General features: G+C 48.2%; 1 protein-coding gene across 1 annotated transcript in view; it reads right to left on the reverse strand.

Moving 5' to 3' along the window:
• LOC126354400 (uncharacterized) overlaps positions 1–19920 on the reverse strand; it is an 863292-nt gene that overhangs the window by 491135 nt on the left and 352237 nt on the right. The gene's annotated exons all lie outside the window — the stretch shown is intronic.

The following is a 19920-nucleotide window of genomic DNA, read 5'->3' on the forward strand; positions in this document are numbered from 1 at the left end:
GAAGACAGCAAAGTGGAAGTGCTACATCCGACGATTGCTACACGCAATGACCGAGGACGACCAATATCGTAGAATGTAGTATTGCGAGTGGTTTACTAACATGGTGCTCAACGATGAAGAATTTGCAGAGATGATTGTGTGGTCTGATGAGGTAGAGTTAAAACTCAATGGTACAGTAAATTGCCACAATTGCGTCTACTGGGCCGCCGAAAATCCGAAAGTCCATGTAGACAAAGCCGTGAATTTGCCAGTAGTAAATGTGTGGTGGGGGTTGTCTTACTGTGGCTTGATTGTACCATTCTTCTTTGACAGCACGGTTGCCGATGGGTGTACTTTCAGAAGCTTCAGACATCCATTTTACATGCCATCCGAGACTTGTATGGAGACGGAAGAGTTTACTTTCAACAATATGGTGCCCAAGCCCACTACCAAAATCGTACCAAAATCGTGTTAGGGCGTATCTGGACGAAAATCTACCAGCAAGATGGATAGGCCGTAGAGGTACTGTGGAGTATGCACCACGTTCCCCAGAGCTAACTCCTCTCGACTTTTACCTGTGGGGAACACTAAAGGACGTCGTTTATCGACAAAAGCCACGCACGTTGGATGAACTTCGAGAATCCATCGTACATACATGTGCAAATATCTAACTGAACACGTTGCAGTCAGTAGTTCGTGATGTAGTTTGGCGGCATCGTTTGTGTGTGGATGTTAATGGTGACCATTTGGAACACCTACAGTGATATCTTTAAGTTGGACTTTAAGCTACACTTTCACCAAAAACGAGACAACTCCGGCAATTAGCTTGCAAGTTATGGACTTTTAAACAGTGGATATATATTGTGTGTGTGTGTAAGAGACAAAGTGGCAAAACAAAGCTACAAGGGAGGGGCTCAAGCTCAGGGAAGAAAAAGGGATCACAGGGTAAATTAACCAACAACCTGACGGTTAAACACAAGAAAACAAGCGTTCGGTATCCTGGCAACCGCTGCCATTTCCAATGCGCAGTTGTCAGATAATGGTGAAAAACGCGGGGATCTGGGTCATTCCAACCGTCAACCCAAGAGCCAGACAATCGTGTTCGTTTTCGTCTGGGGAAGAAAGGATATGTCCGGATGTAGCAAAATGTCGTCTGGCAAAACGGTTTCAGGTTCTCGAGTAAGAAAAGCTAATTGACGGCGGACCCAGAGCCAATGATCCCGTCCGCAAGCGACAAGTCTGGGAAGTAAGGTGTCAGTCTGACGACATTCCTCACACTGATCAGTCGGACGAAGGCCAATACGAAAAACACGATCACCAGTAGGTATCAGGCCGTGAATGACCTTATACCAATTTGAAGCAATCTCCATCGGCAGTATAGGAAGACGAACATGAGACCAGACCGTTTTCCAAGACGTGGGCGGGGAAGCAAGTTCAACATAAGAAAGGGGACATGGTGCATCCCAACGGGGTGATAACATATTCGTAGTAATATGCGTCATAGAAACCACCTAGGATACGGATGATTAGAAAGTATTCACGAATGTGCCGCAATTTACGATTAATCCGTCCAACATCAACATGAGGGCTCAGACTGACCGGCCGGAGGCGGGAAAGTAAACGAGAGGTAACTGAATGCGGAGCACGCGTGCAGGTTAAAACATTGCGGCAGGCAAATAAGATGGATGTCTTCACTTTGATATAGGAAAGACCCGATCCTCCAAGCTTTCGAGGCCTGGCCACGACTTCATACCGGACACAGGAATCGACCAGACAGCTGACTCAGTTTGCGGGCCATCATCGTGGGAAGCGTGAAGACCTGCGCAAAGCAATATACACTACTGGCCATTAAAATTGCTAGACCACGACGATGACGTGCTACAGACGCGAAATTTAACCGACAGGGAGAAGATTCTGTGATGTGCAAATGATCAGCTTTCCAGAGCATTCACACAAGGCTGGTGCCGGTGGCGACACCTACAACGTGCTGACACGAGGAAAGTTTCCAGCCGATTTCTCATACACAAACAGCAGTTGGCCGGCGTTGCCTGGTTAAACGTTGTTGTGGTGCCTCGTGTAAGGAAGAGAATACGTACCATCACGTTTCCGACTTTGATAAAGGTCGGACTGTAGCCTATCGCGATTGCGGTTTATCGTATCGCGACATTGCTGCTCGCGTTGGTCGAGATCCAATGACTGTTAGCAGAATATGGAATCGGTGGGTTCAGGAGGGTAATACGGAACGCCGTGCTGTATCCCAATGACCTTGTATCACCAGAGTCGAGATAACAGGCATCTTATCCGCATGGCTGTAACGGATCGTGTAGCCACGTCTCGATCCCTGTGTCAACAGATGGGAACGTTTTCAAGACAACAACCATCTGCACGGTTCGACGACGTTGCAGTAGCATGGACTATAAGCTCGGAGACCATGGCTGCTATTATCCTTGACGCTGCATCACAGACCGGAGCGGCTGCAATGTTGTACTCAAAAACGAACTTGCGTGCACGAATGGCAAAATGTCTTTTTCTTTCGGATGAATCCACGTTCTGTTTACGGCATCATGATGGAAGCATCCGTGTTTGGCGACATCGTGATGAACGTAGATTGGAAGTGTGTATTCGTCATCGCCATACTGGCGTATCACCCGGCGTGATGGTATGCGGTGCCATTGGTTACACGTCTCGCTCACCTCTTGTTCGCACTGATGGCACTTTGAACAGTGGACGTTACATTCCAGATGTGTTACGACCCGTGGCTCTACCATTCATTCGATCCCTGCGAAACTCTACATTTCAGATAGTGCATGACCGCATGTTGCAGGTCCTGTACGTGCCTTTCTGGATACAGAAAATGTTCGACTACTGCCCTGGCCAGCACATTCTCCAGATCTATCACCAACTGAAAACGTCTGGTCAATGGTGGCCGAGCAACTGGCTCGTCACAATACGCCAGTCACTACTCTTGATGAACTGTATTATCGTGTTGAAGCTGCATGGGCAGCTGTACCTGTTCATTGTATCCAAGCTCTGTTTGACTCAATGCCCAGGCGTATGAAGGCCGTTATTACCGCCAGAGGTGGTTGTTCTGGGTACTGATTTCTCAGGATCTATGCACCCACATTGCGTGAAAATGTGATCACATGTCAGTTCTAGTATAATATATGTCTCCAATGAGTACCTGTTTATCATCTGCATTTCTTCTTGGTGTAGCAATTTTAATGGCCATTAGCGTACTTTTCTGAACACTTAGGTCTTTAAAACCCGTACCTTGTGAAGAAGGCTAAGGGAAAGGCATTCACGTTCAAGGATCGTCCCGTGAATACCACTGGTAACCTCACCCCAATTTAGTGTTGCCATTTTGATCGGATTGCGATCCTCTAAGATGCCTAAGGTCTTATGGCGACTGACGACCGTCGCCCAGGGAATAACGTCATGATCGAAGCCTCTCAGCGGTAGGAACGTGCATTTACGATCATTAATGCGAGCACCAGCAAGACGACAAAATGAATCCCTTAAGCCTCGGTATGTCTTCGACATGTCGTACTAAAACGATGACGTCTTCGGGGTATGGATGGACCGAAACAAGTTCCCCCAGTATAGTCCAGCCACGTAATTGTATGGCGAGGGGGCGAAGCAAGCGCTCTAAAGACAAGACAAAGAGTGATATGGATAAGGGGCTTCCCTGGTATGAGCCCCGTCGGGTTGATATCCGGAGGGGTAAGGTGACCGTTCACAATCACCCAGACACTGATACCGGCAAAAAGGCGAGTTAAGACCTGTCGATCATCATTGTTAAAGCTGACAGCGGTGAGCACTCTCGTTAAAAAATCATGGCTGACACGATCAAACGCTTTTTGGAAATCAATGAAAAGCAAAGCCCCTGGGATATTAGCGGCAGCCGCCACCGAAATTACAACGCGACATTCGAGAACAGAAGTCAGTATCGTGTGTCCAGGCATACGGCTTTGGTGGGCGGCAATAATGGTAGCGAGCAGCATAGAGAGACGGATAGTAATTACTCGAGGGAAGCACAAAGGCGTCATTTAATTGAGGAGTGACGACGCGATGCAGCAAGGGTGTAAAATCGTCGAGAGAGTTTTCAGTCGGGACATGGGTATCGTACAGATCAGTAAAATAGGTGTCAATAAAGTTGGAAATGTCACGGTGAGAGGTGAACATGCGGCCGTCAGCGGTTGTGAGGGAGGTAGGGGATACACGTTTCCGGCGCGCCCGTAAACGGACGAGATGGTATAGTGACGTCAATTCGTCTTGTAAAAGGGAACGTGGTTGAGACCTCGTCCGCAGTCGCTCCATTTGAAGGCGCTTGAGCTGCAGCAGTTTGGCTTTGATGTGCTGTACATCAGTAACCCGTAAGGGAGTATGCTTAGCACATCGTACAGTTGACGTAAGACTGCGTAGTACAATTCTTGCGTTCGTCAATCGTCTGCCACCTTCGCAGCTCCAAAACGTATGAAAGCCCTACGGATTTGTGGTTTAGCATGCAGTGTCAACCATGAGACAATAGACGAGTACCGGTCCATAGTAGGAGAACAACGAACCCATACGTCCTCCAAAACGACAACAAGAGAGGTATCCTGCAAAACAGGTTATATCGAGCATCCAGGGAGGACGAAACAATTTCATCGGTTGCTGCTCGTAATTAAACGTGACGGCTAGTGAGCAATTATCAGTAAAACAGGCTGGTATCACATCAGCATCCAGAAGGTGCCCACACAAGGAATCGGAAAGCTAAAACCGATCGAGGTGACTGCTAGGCGTGGGAGTAAAGTATGTATGTCGCACAACTGTGGGATAGCGAGAAACCCACACGTCACGGAGGCGCAAGGAGCGCACCTGGTCGTCGACTTGTTTATTTAAATTAAAATTAGGAGATTGATCCACCGGCCGTAGAACAGAAATCAAGTCCCGACCTAACATAATTTTGGTCGGGGATTTACGTAGCAGGTAAATGACTTCTTCTTTATAGAAACTCGAACGTGCAGTAGTACGATCTGTGCCAGAAGGGCATAAAGTGGGAGTAAACTATCACAAAACGTGCACCCGATCCCCCTTCCACTGTCGAGCACTTCGAAATCCATCAACGGAATGCCTTCTCTATAAAACAAGGCAATGCCCGTAGAAAGTTCGGAAGCTACATTAAAAAATGGTGGAGAACACAGGAATGGAAAACTGGTCGAATAAGACTTGTAAGAGGTCCATGATTAGGGCATTTATTGCTATCGCAGTCGAGCAGATGTAATATGTTAAGAGTTCCATGACCAAGAAATTTATTGCCAGCGCACTCGAGCAGATGTTATTTCGATGCATACTTTCTTTTAAATAAAAAATAAAAAATATACATCGAAATTACATATGCTCGAGTGCGCTAGCAATAAATTCCTTAGTCATGGACCTCTTACAGAGTTCCTGTAAAAAATAAATAAATAAAAAATAAATCTTCCCCCTGATTGATATATAAACTGCTGCAAAGCGGCGAGCCGAAGCTCAGACCATTTCAAGAAATGTGTATGCTTGCATGGAACTTCAAACCCAGAAAAAAAGAACAAAGAACGGTAGAGATCCGCCAGTTCACGGAGCAACATACAAGTAACCAATCAAGTATCAATCGCTGAGCCAGAGATGGAAACGGGACCCTCATCTCCCCACTGCTTTTCCTTTCGGCCGTAACGCGGCTCTCTGTGGCTGTTTACGGATTCTACTGCGGCTCCGCGACGCCGACGCTGCCACGTCCGGTCGCGTGGGAGCATCATGTAGGTATTCAGTTTCAGATTGCGAGGGAGAGGCCTCTACATCGCACTCGTCCGCAGACATGGATTGACAGAGGGACGGTTGGTAAATAACAACCAGTTGTTTCATTGGAGAAGGCTGTGACCCAGAGAGGGCGACAGAAGTCGCAGAAGGGGATGGGGAACAGAGTCGACAGGAGAAGTGTCCGAGAGAACCGGAAAAGACACGTTGGAACCGGAAACAGGTACCTTCACGGGCCCCTTCCGAAGGGACGGCCTCGACAACAGGAACAACGCCAGATAAGGTGTCAGCTATCTTCTGCAAAGGTGTGAAAGCACTTGTGGCGTTCTCATCCACGATTTCAGACTGAGAAGGAGGGTCCTCTGCTGGAGGCGCATCGGAAGAGCAGCCAATGTGGAAGGTTCATCAGCCGCATCATCTTGTGTTCGGCGACACTTGTTGTGAGAAATCGTGGCGGGCAAATCGGAATTAACTTATTTAACATCCCTACGCAAGGACAGCGCGGTAAAATCACGGTCGGTGTCGGTCAACGGATCACTACGTCCCTCAGTAGCAGGGAGCGATTCAGTCTGGGATCCCTCCGGGTGAAGATCAGACAAAGTCAATCTTTACGGTGTTCGTATGTAGGTTTTAATACCACCACAAGCCGCAGACAATTAGTACGGAAATGACCGGTTTGATTACAATAACAGCATGTTCCTTCTTGGCCACTGTACGTAATATGGATCCTATAACCACATACCTGTAGATGAGAAGGAATAAGTTATTTGACCACCATTTCCAACGACCGGACACCACTATAGACCTGTAACTGGTGCTGAAGAGGCCAGCGTTCCTTTCGAATATGAGGTATTATAATATTTATGGTTTAGTCAGCCATCATATTAGGCTCCAAGACGCTGTTCCCAGAGCAGTGGAGATGCAAGAAGTATGTAGATGACGAAATGTGGTGTGAGGTACCTGTAACAGATGTTAGATTCGGTACCATTCCAGTGAGAAAGACCGCCTGCATAATGCTACTGCTCTGTCATTTGCTGCTCCGTTCGGAGCAAGAGCGCCAAAACGTTATAGTTATGATTATTGATTAAACTACTCATCAGAATTTCACTTTTTAATATAAATATGTCTCAACAGCTGACTATCAAACAGTCATTTTAGAATTGTTAAAAACAATTTAAATCAAAAACAAAAGACTGACGAAATTGCAGACGAAGCACTTCGGAAACGTGAGGGTGACGCCTTTTCTGGTATGGCGAGCGAAGTATTTCGGGCTGTTCGTCACTCTGGATTAGGCAGTCGAGATGTACAGTCATGTTGTCTGTGACAGCATGTGTTTGGCAGTATTCAGTATTAAGAGGTTCACTCAGCTAGTTATGAAGCACGGACACGGCCCACAAATAGTGTAAAGATACGTTTTTCGTAAACATTGTGTTTGATCATGACTTTGCTGTATCAGCAGGTGTTGTATTAAGATCATGTAGTCTTCTCGTATAACTACACTCCTGGAAATGGAAAAAAGAACGCATTGACACCGGTGTGTCAGACCCACCATACTTGCTCCGGACACTGCGAGAGGGCTGTACAAGCAATTATCACACGCACGGCACAGCGGACACACCAGGAACCGCGGTGTTGGCCGTCGAATGGCGCTAGCTGCACTGCATTTGTGCACCGCCGCCGTTAGTGTCAGCCAGTTTGCCGTGGCATACGGAGCTCCATCGCAGTCTTTAAGACTGGTAGCATGCCGCGACAGTGTGGACGTGAACCGTATGTGCAGTTGACGGACTTTGAGCGAGGGCGTATAGTGGGCATGCGGGAGGCCGGGTGGACGTACCGCCGAATTTCTCAACACGTGGGGCGTGAGGTCTCCACAGTACATCGATGTTGTCGCCAGTGGTCGGCGGAAGGTGTACGTGCCCGTCGACCTGGGACCGGACCGCAGCGACGCACGGATGCACGCCAAGACCGTAGGATCCTACGCAGTGCCGTAGGGGACCGCACCGCCACTTCCCAGCAAATTAGGGACACTGTTGCTCCTGGGGTATCGGCGAGGACCATTCTCAACCGTCTCCATGAAGCTGGGCTACGGTCCAGCACACCGTTAGGCCGTCTTCCGCTCACGCCCCAACATCGTGCAGCCCGCCTCCAGTGGTGTCGCGACAGGCGTGAATGGAGGGACGAATGGAGACATGTCGTCTTCAGCGATGAGAGTCGCTTCTGCCTTGGTGCCAATGATGGTCGTATGCGTGTTTGGCGCCGTGCAGGTGAGCGCCACAATCAGGACTGCATACGACCGAGGCACACAGGGCCAACACCCGGCATCATGGTGTGGGGAGCGATCTCCTACACTGGGTGTACACCTCTCGTGATCGTCGAGGGGACACTGAATAGTGCACGGTACATCCAAACCGTCATCGAACCCATCGTTCTACCATTCCTAGACCAGCAAGGGAACTTGCTGTTCCAACAGGACAATGCACGTCCGCATGTATCCCGTGCTACCCAACGTGCTCTAAAAGGTGTAAGTCAACTACCCTGGCCAGCAAGATCTCCGGATCTGTCCCCTATTGAGCATGTTTGGGACTGGATGAAGCGTCGTCTCACGCGGTCTGCACGTCCATCACGAACGCTGGTCCAACTGAGGCGCCAGGTGGAAAAGGCATGGCAAGCCGTTCCACAGGACTACATCCAGCATCTCTACGATCGTCTGCATGGGAGAATAGCAGCCTGCATTGCTGCGAAAGGTGGATATACACTGTACTAGTGCCGACATTGTGCATGCTCTGTTGCCTGTGTCTATGTGCCTGTGGTTCTGTCAGTGTGATCATGTGATGTATCTGACCCCAGGAATGTGTCAATAAAGTTTCCCCTTCCTGGGACAATGAATTCACGGTGTTCCTATTTCAATTTCCAGGAGTGTATATTAAAATACGCGAGTGGCATCCCTAAGAAGTGTTACATTATTTCAATACAGGACATCGCTTAAAAGTCAGTTTCAGCCTCAAGACACAGAACCTACAACCTGCGTGCTGTTTCCTGTGCTGGGGACATCAACTTGAAGACAGCAGGTTAGTGAGCTGTAACAGAACCTTCGTATTCCACACAGTGCAGTGGAAACAACTAGGCGCCTCACGTGTACTGCATGCACAGAACAAATGTGCTCAGTGAGACGTCATCTGCAGTAATGCAGAGGAGCTAAAGGAGGATGATCGTTATTAACACCAACAATCGATTCATTCTTCCTTTCTTGTCGTAGTATTTCCCCATAAGGAACAATATCGGGCCTCAGAAATCAGTCGTGTACCTCGGGCGGAAGGTTAAACACCAGGAAATCTGTATACATCACCTCTGCATTTGCCAAATAGAGCCATAGTAGTAGAACCATCACGTAAAGGATACCTGAGAACCGTGACGAGAAAGTACCCTAAAACCTGGAGGGGGGGGTCAAGAAACTCAACAAAAAACACATATAATTCGCTGTAAAAATACGTATGCGGTATGCACCTGATCAGTAGTGACTTTAATGGTATCGACTAACCAATCAGGTATCTCCAAAGAACCGGGCTGGACGTGACTCTTGGATTTTCGAAGGTGAAGCCGTCAGTACGTGTACGTGGAATTTTCGTGGGAATCACGGTGGACATCAGGGCGCGAGACGACGCCGCGACAGGAAAGGGAGCACGAACACCAAACACTAACCGACCACCAGCGATGCGACGCGCACGGACACCAGCACGGCACTAAACGGACACGAGGAAAACACGCAGCGCTACGGTAGAGGCGGCACTAACAGCACAACCTAGTCGCGCAAAGCGGGAGTGCTCTGTAAATTACAATTCACGCCTGAGGCACAGGCAGGACTGATCCCATTCTGCTCATTGATAAGGTGCTATTCCAATATAGAGCTCGTCAACACTGATGCGAGTTTAAAATGGGAACAGGAACTGTCTGAGGTGGAATTTATACCGGTGGGGGAGGCGTGCTGAGGAATTCAGTGCACCTGTGAGAGCTGGAGTGTCAATTCCCGGCAGGGGACTGGGTGTTGCGTGTCCATCACCAGAATCTCCCAATTGTGTGAGTTGTAATAGAGTAGATTCTGACGAGCACAGCCTCAGCTGTGGAGAGGCGGAACCGGTTTGGCAACTAGTGCGGCAGATGCTAACTTATCTCTTGCTAGTTACGCCGAAGCATATATCTACACGCACGTTATTGTTTCGGGATGAGACATTTTACCCCAAGACTCGAACCAACTCTGTCACCTGGATACGTGGACATGCGATCCATTACCTCTGTCGTGACGGACACAAGAATTTACTTCGGGCTCTATTTGCAAGAAAGGCATCATGCTGTTTCCGAGCATACCAGATATCGACAATGCTTCGCAAACTACCTATGGAGTGCCTTTCACAGCCCGCCGTGTAACTGAAATGTTCCAGGCAATGGTAGATGAGGTCAGAACGAACTGGAATCGATCATATATTGAACTATCTTTATCAGTGGGCGCAGTCGCTGCAAAGCCTAACTACGGAGTTGTACCTCTATTTTCATGTTATTTATGTTTACTATCTTCGATGGTGTCTTCATTCTTACTTTTCCAGGCTTGATTAACTTTGACTGTTCACACATTGATGTCAATATAAATAAAAAAATTAAAGCTGATGCAATGGATAGTGCATGTGAGTAGTAAATAGGAGACGCGAGTTTGAATTATGGCACTGGCAAAAATTTTAATTAATTGTTTCAGTGTACATCTTCGACGTATTTAAAGGTGAGACTAAATATTTCTCAGGAACATCAACTGTGTGTGATTAATCTTGCTATTCTACCCATCATCATCTCTAGGTAAGCAGCTCTCCACTCTGCTCAAATGTGTCGGTTTCTTATCGAAAAAACTGAACGAGGTGTGGCACAGTGCAACCGGGTTTAGGAGGACGGCGATTCAAATCCCCAACCAGCTATCCAAATTTCTGTTTTATCTGATTGCCCCAAATCGCTCCAGACAAAGGCTGGGGTGGTTCCTTCGAAAAGGGCATGGCTGATTTCCTTCCCCATCATCTGGGCTTGTGTACCGTGTCTAATGACCACAATGCCAAATTTACTTCTTTTTTATGAGACGGGAGGGTGCCTGAGCAGAACATCTCTCCCATGACAGGGAACCCCCCTTAGACATTCCAGAACCTTCAGTGCTGGAGTCAGTTGATCGCAAAAAATCTCCTATCGTACTGCCAGACTGCTCCACGAAGTTATTTCGCGGTTAGCCCGTTCCAGGGGCAACGGCCTTGCCGCAGTGGTTACACCGTTTCCCGTGAGATCACCAAAGTTAAGCGCTGTCGGGCGTGGTCGGCACTTGGATGGGTGGCCATACAGGCCGCCATGCGCTGTTGCCATTTTTCGGGGTGCACTCAGCCTCGTGATGCCAATTGAGGAGCTACTCGACGGAATGGTAGCGGCTTCGGTCAAGAATACCATCTTACGACCGGGAGAGCGGTGTGCTGACTCAACGCCTCTCCTATCCGCATCCTTCACTGAGGATGACACGGCGGTCGGATGGTCACGGTAGGCCACTCCTGGCCTGAAGACGGAGAGCTTTAGCCCCTTCTAGTCAGCACGAATCTGGAGCAGGATGTAAGCATTCGTTGACCATTTCCTGCTCTCGACAAGAAAGCTTCCATAAGGTGCAACTTTCTGACATGTCTTTTAGAGATTACTGTGCAAAGAGTGCTGGATACGCCGACTGTTCTGGGGAATTCCTAGCTCCGTAAATCCGCCTGCTCGGCTCCAGCCACCAGCCATATAGGACAATTAGGAAAAAAAATCACCACGTACAACTGGAAACTAGCCGGTCCGAATACAAAAGCGAACAGAGCTAGCACACATGATAAAACAACAATCGCCAGTGATGATAGTACTGACGGCCTACGACTGCCCTGTTAGATCCTCAACAGTTCATAACGCCCTCACAGGTTCGTGGTCCCTCAAATTTTCTATTTGGTAGCTACTGTTTCAATTTTGAGGATGTCCCCCAGAGACGAGGTTGAAACATTTTATGCGCCTACCACAGCCTCTTTGCACCGAAATTATAACGGAAGTCGTAAATTGTATTTAGTTTTGGGCGAACCGTCGCAGGTTACGCTGCGGAGGTGTTACTACACATCATCATTGGCGTATAACTTAGTTGCAGCTGCATCACACGACACGGTAAATATTCATAAGCGCCGCGGGTCTCTGGCCGTGGCCGTAATCGTCGGAGGATCCCCTGCAATCCATTACCGACGCCGAGTCATTCTATTAGACGCTCTTAGCGGCCGTGCACGAACAATGGCGTCCATTAGCTGGGGGCGCGGTGCACAATTACCGCCCTGTGCGGACAGGGGGGGGCCGGGCTGGGCCAGGTTTATAAGGCGACGCGGAGGCGCCGGCGCCGCCGCCCCCGGTGTCGCGTTACCCCGGGGGCCGGCGGGCGGTGCGGCCCCACCCCTCGGGTAATGCGGGTCCGGGGCGAAACAGCGGCGGCGTTACCCCCAGCTCATTTAACGCGGCGGCGGCGCGAGAATGACGCGCTAAACAGTACGTAATGAATTGGCTCTCCCACTCACCGGGGGCGGGCGCGAAGAGCCGACGCGAAACTCTTGTACGACGCGCCGCGGAAGGGCGGGCTGAGCCGAACACCTTGCTGACACTTATATCCAGCACCGGTCCGGCTGGTGGTGGGTCGAAGTAGGCTGGGGCACTAGCACAGGGAAAGGAGTTTGCAGTATGACGTACAGAAACGGGAAGTTTGTGTCAGAATTTCTGTTCTTTTAGCTCTGTCGTCATTACTCGTGGAACCAATCATTTTGAAACGTGAGCTTATGAATCTTGGTAAGGCTATCCAAAAAGGTGCGAAACTCAGGTTGTCCCTTTCTCACATGATACACTGAGAACTATGGATGTATTGTGTCCAGACTACGCGCCTGCAGCTCTCGCTTCTTGCGAAGCACACCGGTACAGTGGGCCCCGGACCTAGTAGGGGTCAGCCTTGCCGGTCGTCCCGGAAACACAGACGCTTCCACCGGGAGGCGTCCACGGCGCCGCAAGAGGTCGCTACAGCCGCGGACCTCTTTCCTTCCGCTCGACACGTAACTGCAAATAGATCCAGCCATATCCATGCGCCAAGCAGTATTTAGGCTGGCGCAGGAGCCTGGAGAGGATTCCGGTCTCCTCTTCAAGCTCCAAACCTTCGCCCTTCCCATTAATTACGTCCGTCTGATCGGCTCCTTTCTCTCCCGCCGTCCTTCCTACGTCACCATTCATAACACAGATTCCTACACCTTTATTCCCTCCGCCGGTGTGCCCCAAGGCTCCGTCCTCTCCCCCCTTCTGTACCTTTTGTATATGGCGAAAAAACTGAACGAGGTGTGGCACAGTGCAACCGGGTTTAGGAGGACAGTGATTCATTACCTTGTCGTTGGTTAGGCAGCTTGAGGGGGGCAGTGGCCGGAGCAGCAGCCACCCAGCTCGCCGTCTCGGAACTAACTTCTCCTTACTACCATTTACCGAAGTTGGTTTAAAAAAAAATTCTGGCTGTGTTTTCATCTGACCAATCAGGGTCTCAATGTTAACCTTAAGTTCCGCCTACAAAAATTATGTCTATCCAATGAGAAACGTTATACTTTTCGTGGTGGGGCAATATTTTTAAAGTTTGCAACGTAACAGAGACGAGAAAAAGCCTCACGCTAAAACTTGCAGCTGGCGTTGTCCTAGTGGGTAGCTGGCGACGTGGGTGTCCAGTCCGTCCCTTATCGTAGGGCCTTCTAGCTTAACACGGTTCTGCTCTCGGCTTCTGTTCTCGTTTCTCCCCTCGGAACTGCGTCTGTCTCAAGGTGGGAAGGTATGACATGCATTTAGACATTATTGTGGTAGTCTGAGGTATTCCATTTGCTCACTCGTTAGTCGTATTACTTTGGTTAATTTAATGTCACGATTTATTCGGAGCTATGTGACATACTACTGGATTTGCTTATCATGTCAGGGTTTTCATGGAAGGTGTTGGATTTGCCTGACGCCTTTCAGCTGTACGAAGACCAACTAGAATAATAACTAAGCTGCTCAGTTGAATGTAATGCTTACGTGTTCGTCTCCCCAGAGCTAAAGGCTGTAACCTCCTTCTGTTATCATATACACCGTAACGTAAACCAAAGCAGGATGGCGTATATGCAACACGAAGTACTAAAATACTCGTTGAGAGTTATTGCGCAGAAATTCCTAATCGTGCCGATGCTAGACAGCAAATCGCAACAACAAATATTTTATGTGCCCTGTTCATTTTGATCGGAATCCAGAGCTAGCGCAGGTATCCAATTTTACAGTGTAACACGTATCGCCGTGACACACGCTGCTGTGAAATTAGGTATCGTTTGAGTGCTGAAGTGGTACTCAAGCTTCAAGTGGCGAGAAAACACGCCTTCAGTTCACACCATGTAATTCCTAAGTATGATGTACGTTTTTATTCTTTCTCTACATTATTCATGAATTAATTCTTCAGTTTTCGCCATACGAGGATTACTCTAAAATTTAGAGATGCGTGTCATACCATATTAAGCGTGTAGACCTGAAATGTATGACTCAAAGCTGCAACGTGTTCATGTAGAAATACTTGTGAAGTTAAATGTAGCTGCAGTTTACGACGTTATCATTAACAGAATATAAATACATCTACATCTACGTGATTAATCTACTATTGAAAATAAAGTGACTGGCAGAGGGCTCAATGAACCACCTTCAAGCTGACACTCTACCGTTCCACTCTCGAGCGGCACGCGGGAAAAACGAGCACTTAAATTATTCTGTGCGAGACCTGATTTCTCTTATTTTATCGTGATGATAATTTCTCCCTATGTATGTGGGTGCCAACACAATGTTTTCGCAATCGGAGGAGAACACTGGTAATTGAAATTTCATGAGAAGGTCCCGTCGCAACGAAAAACGCCTTTGTTTTAATGATTGCCACTCCAATTCAAGTATCATGTCTGTGACACTGTCTCCTCTATTTCGCGATAATACAAAACGAGCTGCCCTTCTTTGTACTTTTTCGATGACATTCGTCAGTCCCACCTGATGCGGATCCCACACCGCACAGCAATACTCCAGAATAGGGCGGATAAGCGTGGTGTAAGCAGTCTCTTTAGTAGACCTGTTGTACCTTCTAAGTGTTCTGCCAATGAATCGCAGTCTTTGGTTTGCTCTATCCACAATCGTTCCAATTTAGGTCAATTGTAACTGTAATGCCTAAGTATTTAGTTGAATTTACAGGCTTCAGATTTGTGTGACTTATTGCGTAATTGAAATTCAGGTGATTTCTTTTTGTACTTGTGGTGTGCGTACTGTAAGACCTTCGGTACACAAACCATCAGATTATTGTTGGTCTAACGAAGTAGACGAGTGTCAGGAATATGTCTCGTGGTCTGATCGTGGCGTGTTTATCTTCTGCCGTTAGGTCAGATGATAGAAATGCCACTTGCACGCTTAGAGTAGCAGATTGACGGTGACCAACTTTAAACAGAATTTGATTAATTTTCACACACATTTATTAAAATAATAGCAATCATAAACCTTACTGGATGCTGTTTACAATTGATTCTGGATGCTGTTTACAATTAACAATCTGAAGTTCCTTTGGTCTTGGTACGTTAATCTTTTTCTCATATATCTCTGATACTTGACAAAGTGTCTGTTCATTTATCTTCGTGGCTATGTACAGGAATATGGTAATCTTATTAGGCGCAGAATGAACGTAACTATAGACTGGTACAGACAAATGCAGACTGGTACAGACTAATGCAGACTGATAAGTCTGTACACTCGTTATAATACCTCGCGCATTCAGGTATCACTGCGCGAGTGTGATCCGCCAGGAGAAAAGGTTCTACAATAGCAGCAATCTCATTGGCTGCATTACATATTAATGCGCGGATTGCCGGAAGTAGAATTTGGTCCGTCTCTAAGACAGCACCATCTCGTAGTGCGGAGACGGACGAGCGCTGCGCCTGTGCTGTTGTGTTTATCGGGGCGCGCTCTAGTGGGAAAGTTGTGTATGCGCTGACTACGTGGAACTACACTCCTGGAAATTGAAATAAGAACACCGTGAATTCATTGGCCCAGGAAGGGGAAACTATATTGACACATTCCTGGGGTCAGATACATCACATGATCACACTGACAGAACCACAGGCACATAGACACAGGCAACAGAGCATGCACAATGTCGGCACTAGTACAGTGTATATCCACCTTTCGCAGCAATGCAAGCAGCTATTCTCCCGTGGAGACGATCGTAGAGATGCTATATGTAGTCTTGTGGAACGGCTTGCCATGCCATTTGCACCAGGCGCCTCAGTTGGACCAGCGTTCGTGCTGGACGTGCAGACCGCGTGAGACGACGCTTCATCCAGTCCCAAACATGCTCAATGGGGGACAGATCCGGAGATCTTGCTGGCCAGGGTAGTTGACTTACACCTTCTAGAGCACGTTGGGTGGCACGGGATACATGCGGACGTGCATTGTCCTGTTGGAACAGCAAGTTCCCTTGCCGGTCTAGGAATGGTAGAACGATGGGTTCGATGACGGTTTGGATGTACCGTGCACTATTCAGTGTCTCCTCGACGATCACCAGAGGTGTACGGCCAGTGTAGGACATCGCTCCCCACACCATGATGCCGGGTGTTGGCCCTGTGTGCCTCGGTCGTATGCAGTCCTGATTGTGGCGCTCACCTGCACGGCGCCAAACACACATACGAGCATCATTGGCACCAAGGCAGAAGCGACTCTCATCGCTGAAGACGACACGTCTGCATTCGTCCCTCCATTCACGCCTGTCGCGACACAACTGGAGGCGGGGTGCACGATGTTGGGGCGTGAGCGGAAGACGGCCTAACGGTGTGCGGGACCGTAGCCCAGCTTCATGGAGACGGTTGTGAATGGTCCTCGCCGATACCCCAGGAGCAACAGTGTCCCTAATTTGCTGGGATGTGGCGGTGCGGTCCCCTACGGCACTGCGTAGGATCCTACGGTCTTGGCGTGCATCCGTGCGTCGCTGCGGTGCGGTCCCAAGACGACGGGCACGTGCACCTTCCGCCGACCACTGGCGACAACATCGATGTACTGTGGAGACCTCACGCCCCACGTGTTGAGCAATTCGGCGGTACGTCCACCCGGCCTCCCGCATGCCCACTATACGCCCTAGCTCAAAGTCCGTCAACTGCACATACGGTTCACGTCCACGCTGTCGCGGCATGGTACCAGTGTTAAAGACTGCGACGGAGCTCCGTGTGCCACGGCAAACTGGCTGACACTGACGGCGGCGGTGCACAAATGCTGCGCAGCTAGCGCCATTCGACGGCCAACACCGCGGTTCCTGGTGTGTCCGCTGTGCCGTGCTTGTGATCATTACTTGTACAGCCCTCTCGCAATGTCCGGAGCAAGTATGGTGGGTCTGACACACCGGTGTCAATGTGTTCTTTTTTCCATTTCCACGAGTGTATGTACACAACAGTACTCATGTGAATAACTTCACACTTCTCCTTATTCAGGATCAATTGCCACTTTCCGCACCATACAAATATCTCATCTAAATTATTTTGCAAGTCGTTTTGATCTTCTGATTTCACAAGGCGGTAAATTCAGCGGTAAGAAACGAGTAAACTGATACAGTATTCAATAGCTGAACCCAGTGCCACAGCCATCGCGTGCTACATGCAGTCATTACACTCCTGGGCTAGAACGTTGTGGCCACAAAGCTACTAGCGATAAAAACCTATCCAGGTGACAGCAGCGTCACCTGGAGAGGAATGACTGCTCGTCCGACACACGCACTGTGTTTGTAGTATCAGCGAGTGTGCTCTCGGTGTGTAGAATGGAGAAGGCGCAAGATGTATCTGAGTTTGATCGAGAGCAGATTGCCGTGACTCAGGACCTCAGTACGAGTATTTCGGAAACAGCATGACTTTTCGTGTGTTCGAGGAGTACTGTGGTGATTGTCTTCAACACATGGCGAAACCACGTCCAGATGTCATGGGGTTGGGAGGCCACCCATCATTGCAGATGTCGGACATAGTAGGCTGGGCAGACTGGTGAAACAGGACATGAGATGAATTGTGGCAGAACTAACATAGAAGTTAATACCGGGCGAAGTACAAGTGTGCATGAACACACAGTGCAACGAACACTCCTAACGACAAGCCTATGCAACGTTAACGCTACTACGACTGAAATGGGCACGTCACCACCTGCACTAGATGGTCTGAGGAATCCCAATACCTTCTTCATAATGCCGATTTGGGGTGGGAGGAGAAGGGGCAGAGGGGGGGGGGGGGGGTGTCGTGTACCTGTCATCTTCCAGGGGAACAGGTCCTTGACACCTGTTCTGCGGCACGGAAACAAGATGGCGGCGGCTCCATTACGCAGCAGGAGAGATTCACATGAGCATCTGTGGGTCCAGCGGAGCTCGTACAAAGTGTCATGACGGCCAAGGAATATCGTACACTGGATGCAGACCACAAACGCCCCTTCATGACGATCATATAACGTTTATTAGAAATATAATGCGCCATTTGACAAGGACAGGATTGTGATGGAGTGATTCGAGGAACACTGTGGTGAGTTTCAGTTGATGTGCTGGCCCCCCAACTCGCCAGATCTGAACCCGATCGAACACATCTTGGATTTGATTGAGCTCACCGCCCCATTCCCCGGAATTAGGTGATATGTTTGTGGAAATGTGGTGGCAGCTCTCTCCAGCAACCTACAAAGGCTTCATTGCTTCCAAGTTACGACATCGTCGGTGTTATCTGTGCCAAAGGTGAACATACTTGCTATTAGGTAGACGGTCATAAAGTTCTAGCTGGTGAGTGTATGTGCCTTAGTAACCAACGATCAGTAAGTAAGTTGGTACACCAGTGTGCATTTTTCTTTTTCTTACTCTATGCTTTTATTGGTTTAAATTATTTATTAGAGAGTCTGATTTTAAGATTCATTCATATCAAGTGTTCCATAAACTTTAAAATACGTAAAACCGCTATTTACTACTTGGGGGAGGGGAGGGGGGACGGTCTGACACATCGAGCGCTCGAATTCAACCGATGTAATTCTATAATAGTAACAGATGGAACAGAGGATGTAATCACAGAGGGCATTAGTATCAACCAAAATACCATTCTCAACAAGATTTCTCTTAGTAACATGATTTCTTTATCGTAAACTATATGAAAGTACATGCTCATTTCGTGTCTGCCTAACTCGTTATTTCCTTAAGTTTTATATGAAGTACGAGGGTTATTCGGGAAGTAATGGACGATCGGTCGCGATATGGAAACAACAGCGAAAATCCTATAACGTTTTGCACAAGTGTATTGGGCAGTGTACGCCCATCGATAGCATTACGTCATTCTTTTTAGATCTGAGCGCACAGAGAGCGCATAAAGATACCTAGAACAATAGTGTCTCCCGCCAAGTACGAGGGCCTGGTGAGAAACTTCGCCTGAAGTTATGCAGCCAACATTAAATAACTGCTGTGCGTTTTCTTCTTCAAGACAATTCTCAGCCGCATTCTGCAGGGGCAATGAAGATGCTCCTGCATTGTTTTCAGTTGCAAATGTTTGACTACCCACAATACAGCTCGTAGTTGTCTACCTTTTACTTTTATTTCAGTGCCGTAATTTTATTAAATAGATATTTTTTAATATCGCTACGTACTACGTTAGACAATATCAGTTTCAAAGCAGTTTTAGAGAGTTAATTCAAGGTTGAAAATTATGGCGTTCAGAGCTCTCGCCAACAGCCTCCCACTCCGTGATGGCCTTTAGTCGACGTCGTGCTGTGTCCTCTGGGTCCAAGTTTTTTTTTTTTCTTAATAAAAACACGTAATACAGTCTTGAGGCTTTACAATAAAGGTCTAAAGCCAGTTTTTTAAACTTATGAATATCGGTTCCAAAAGCGTGCGTCACCCTGGTCAACCCCCTTAACACTGGAAGTACTACAACAGTTAGTCTTTAAGGTCAATAAATATACGTATGCATAAAGGTTGGTGAGATTGGCTAATCTGTGTGATGCAGTGGACTAAAACGCTCCACGACTTACTAGGTTGTTATGATCGGAGGCGCCTTGCTGATATCATTGGGTGATTTTCGTCAAATG

Source organism: Schistocerca gregaria, chromosome 3, assembly GCF_023897955.1.
Source record: "Schistocerca gregaria isolate iqSchGreg1 chromosome 3, iqSchGreg1.2, whole genome shotgun sequence".
In the NCBI taxonomy this organism is placed as follows: Eukaryota; Metazoa; Arthropoda; class Insecta; order Orthoptera; family Acrididae; genus Schistocerca; species Schistocerca gregaria.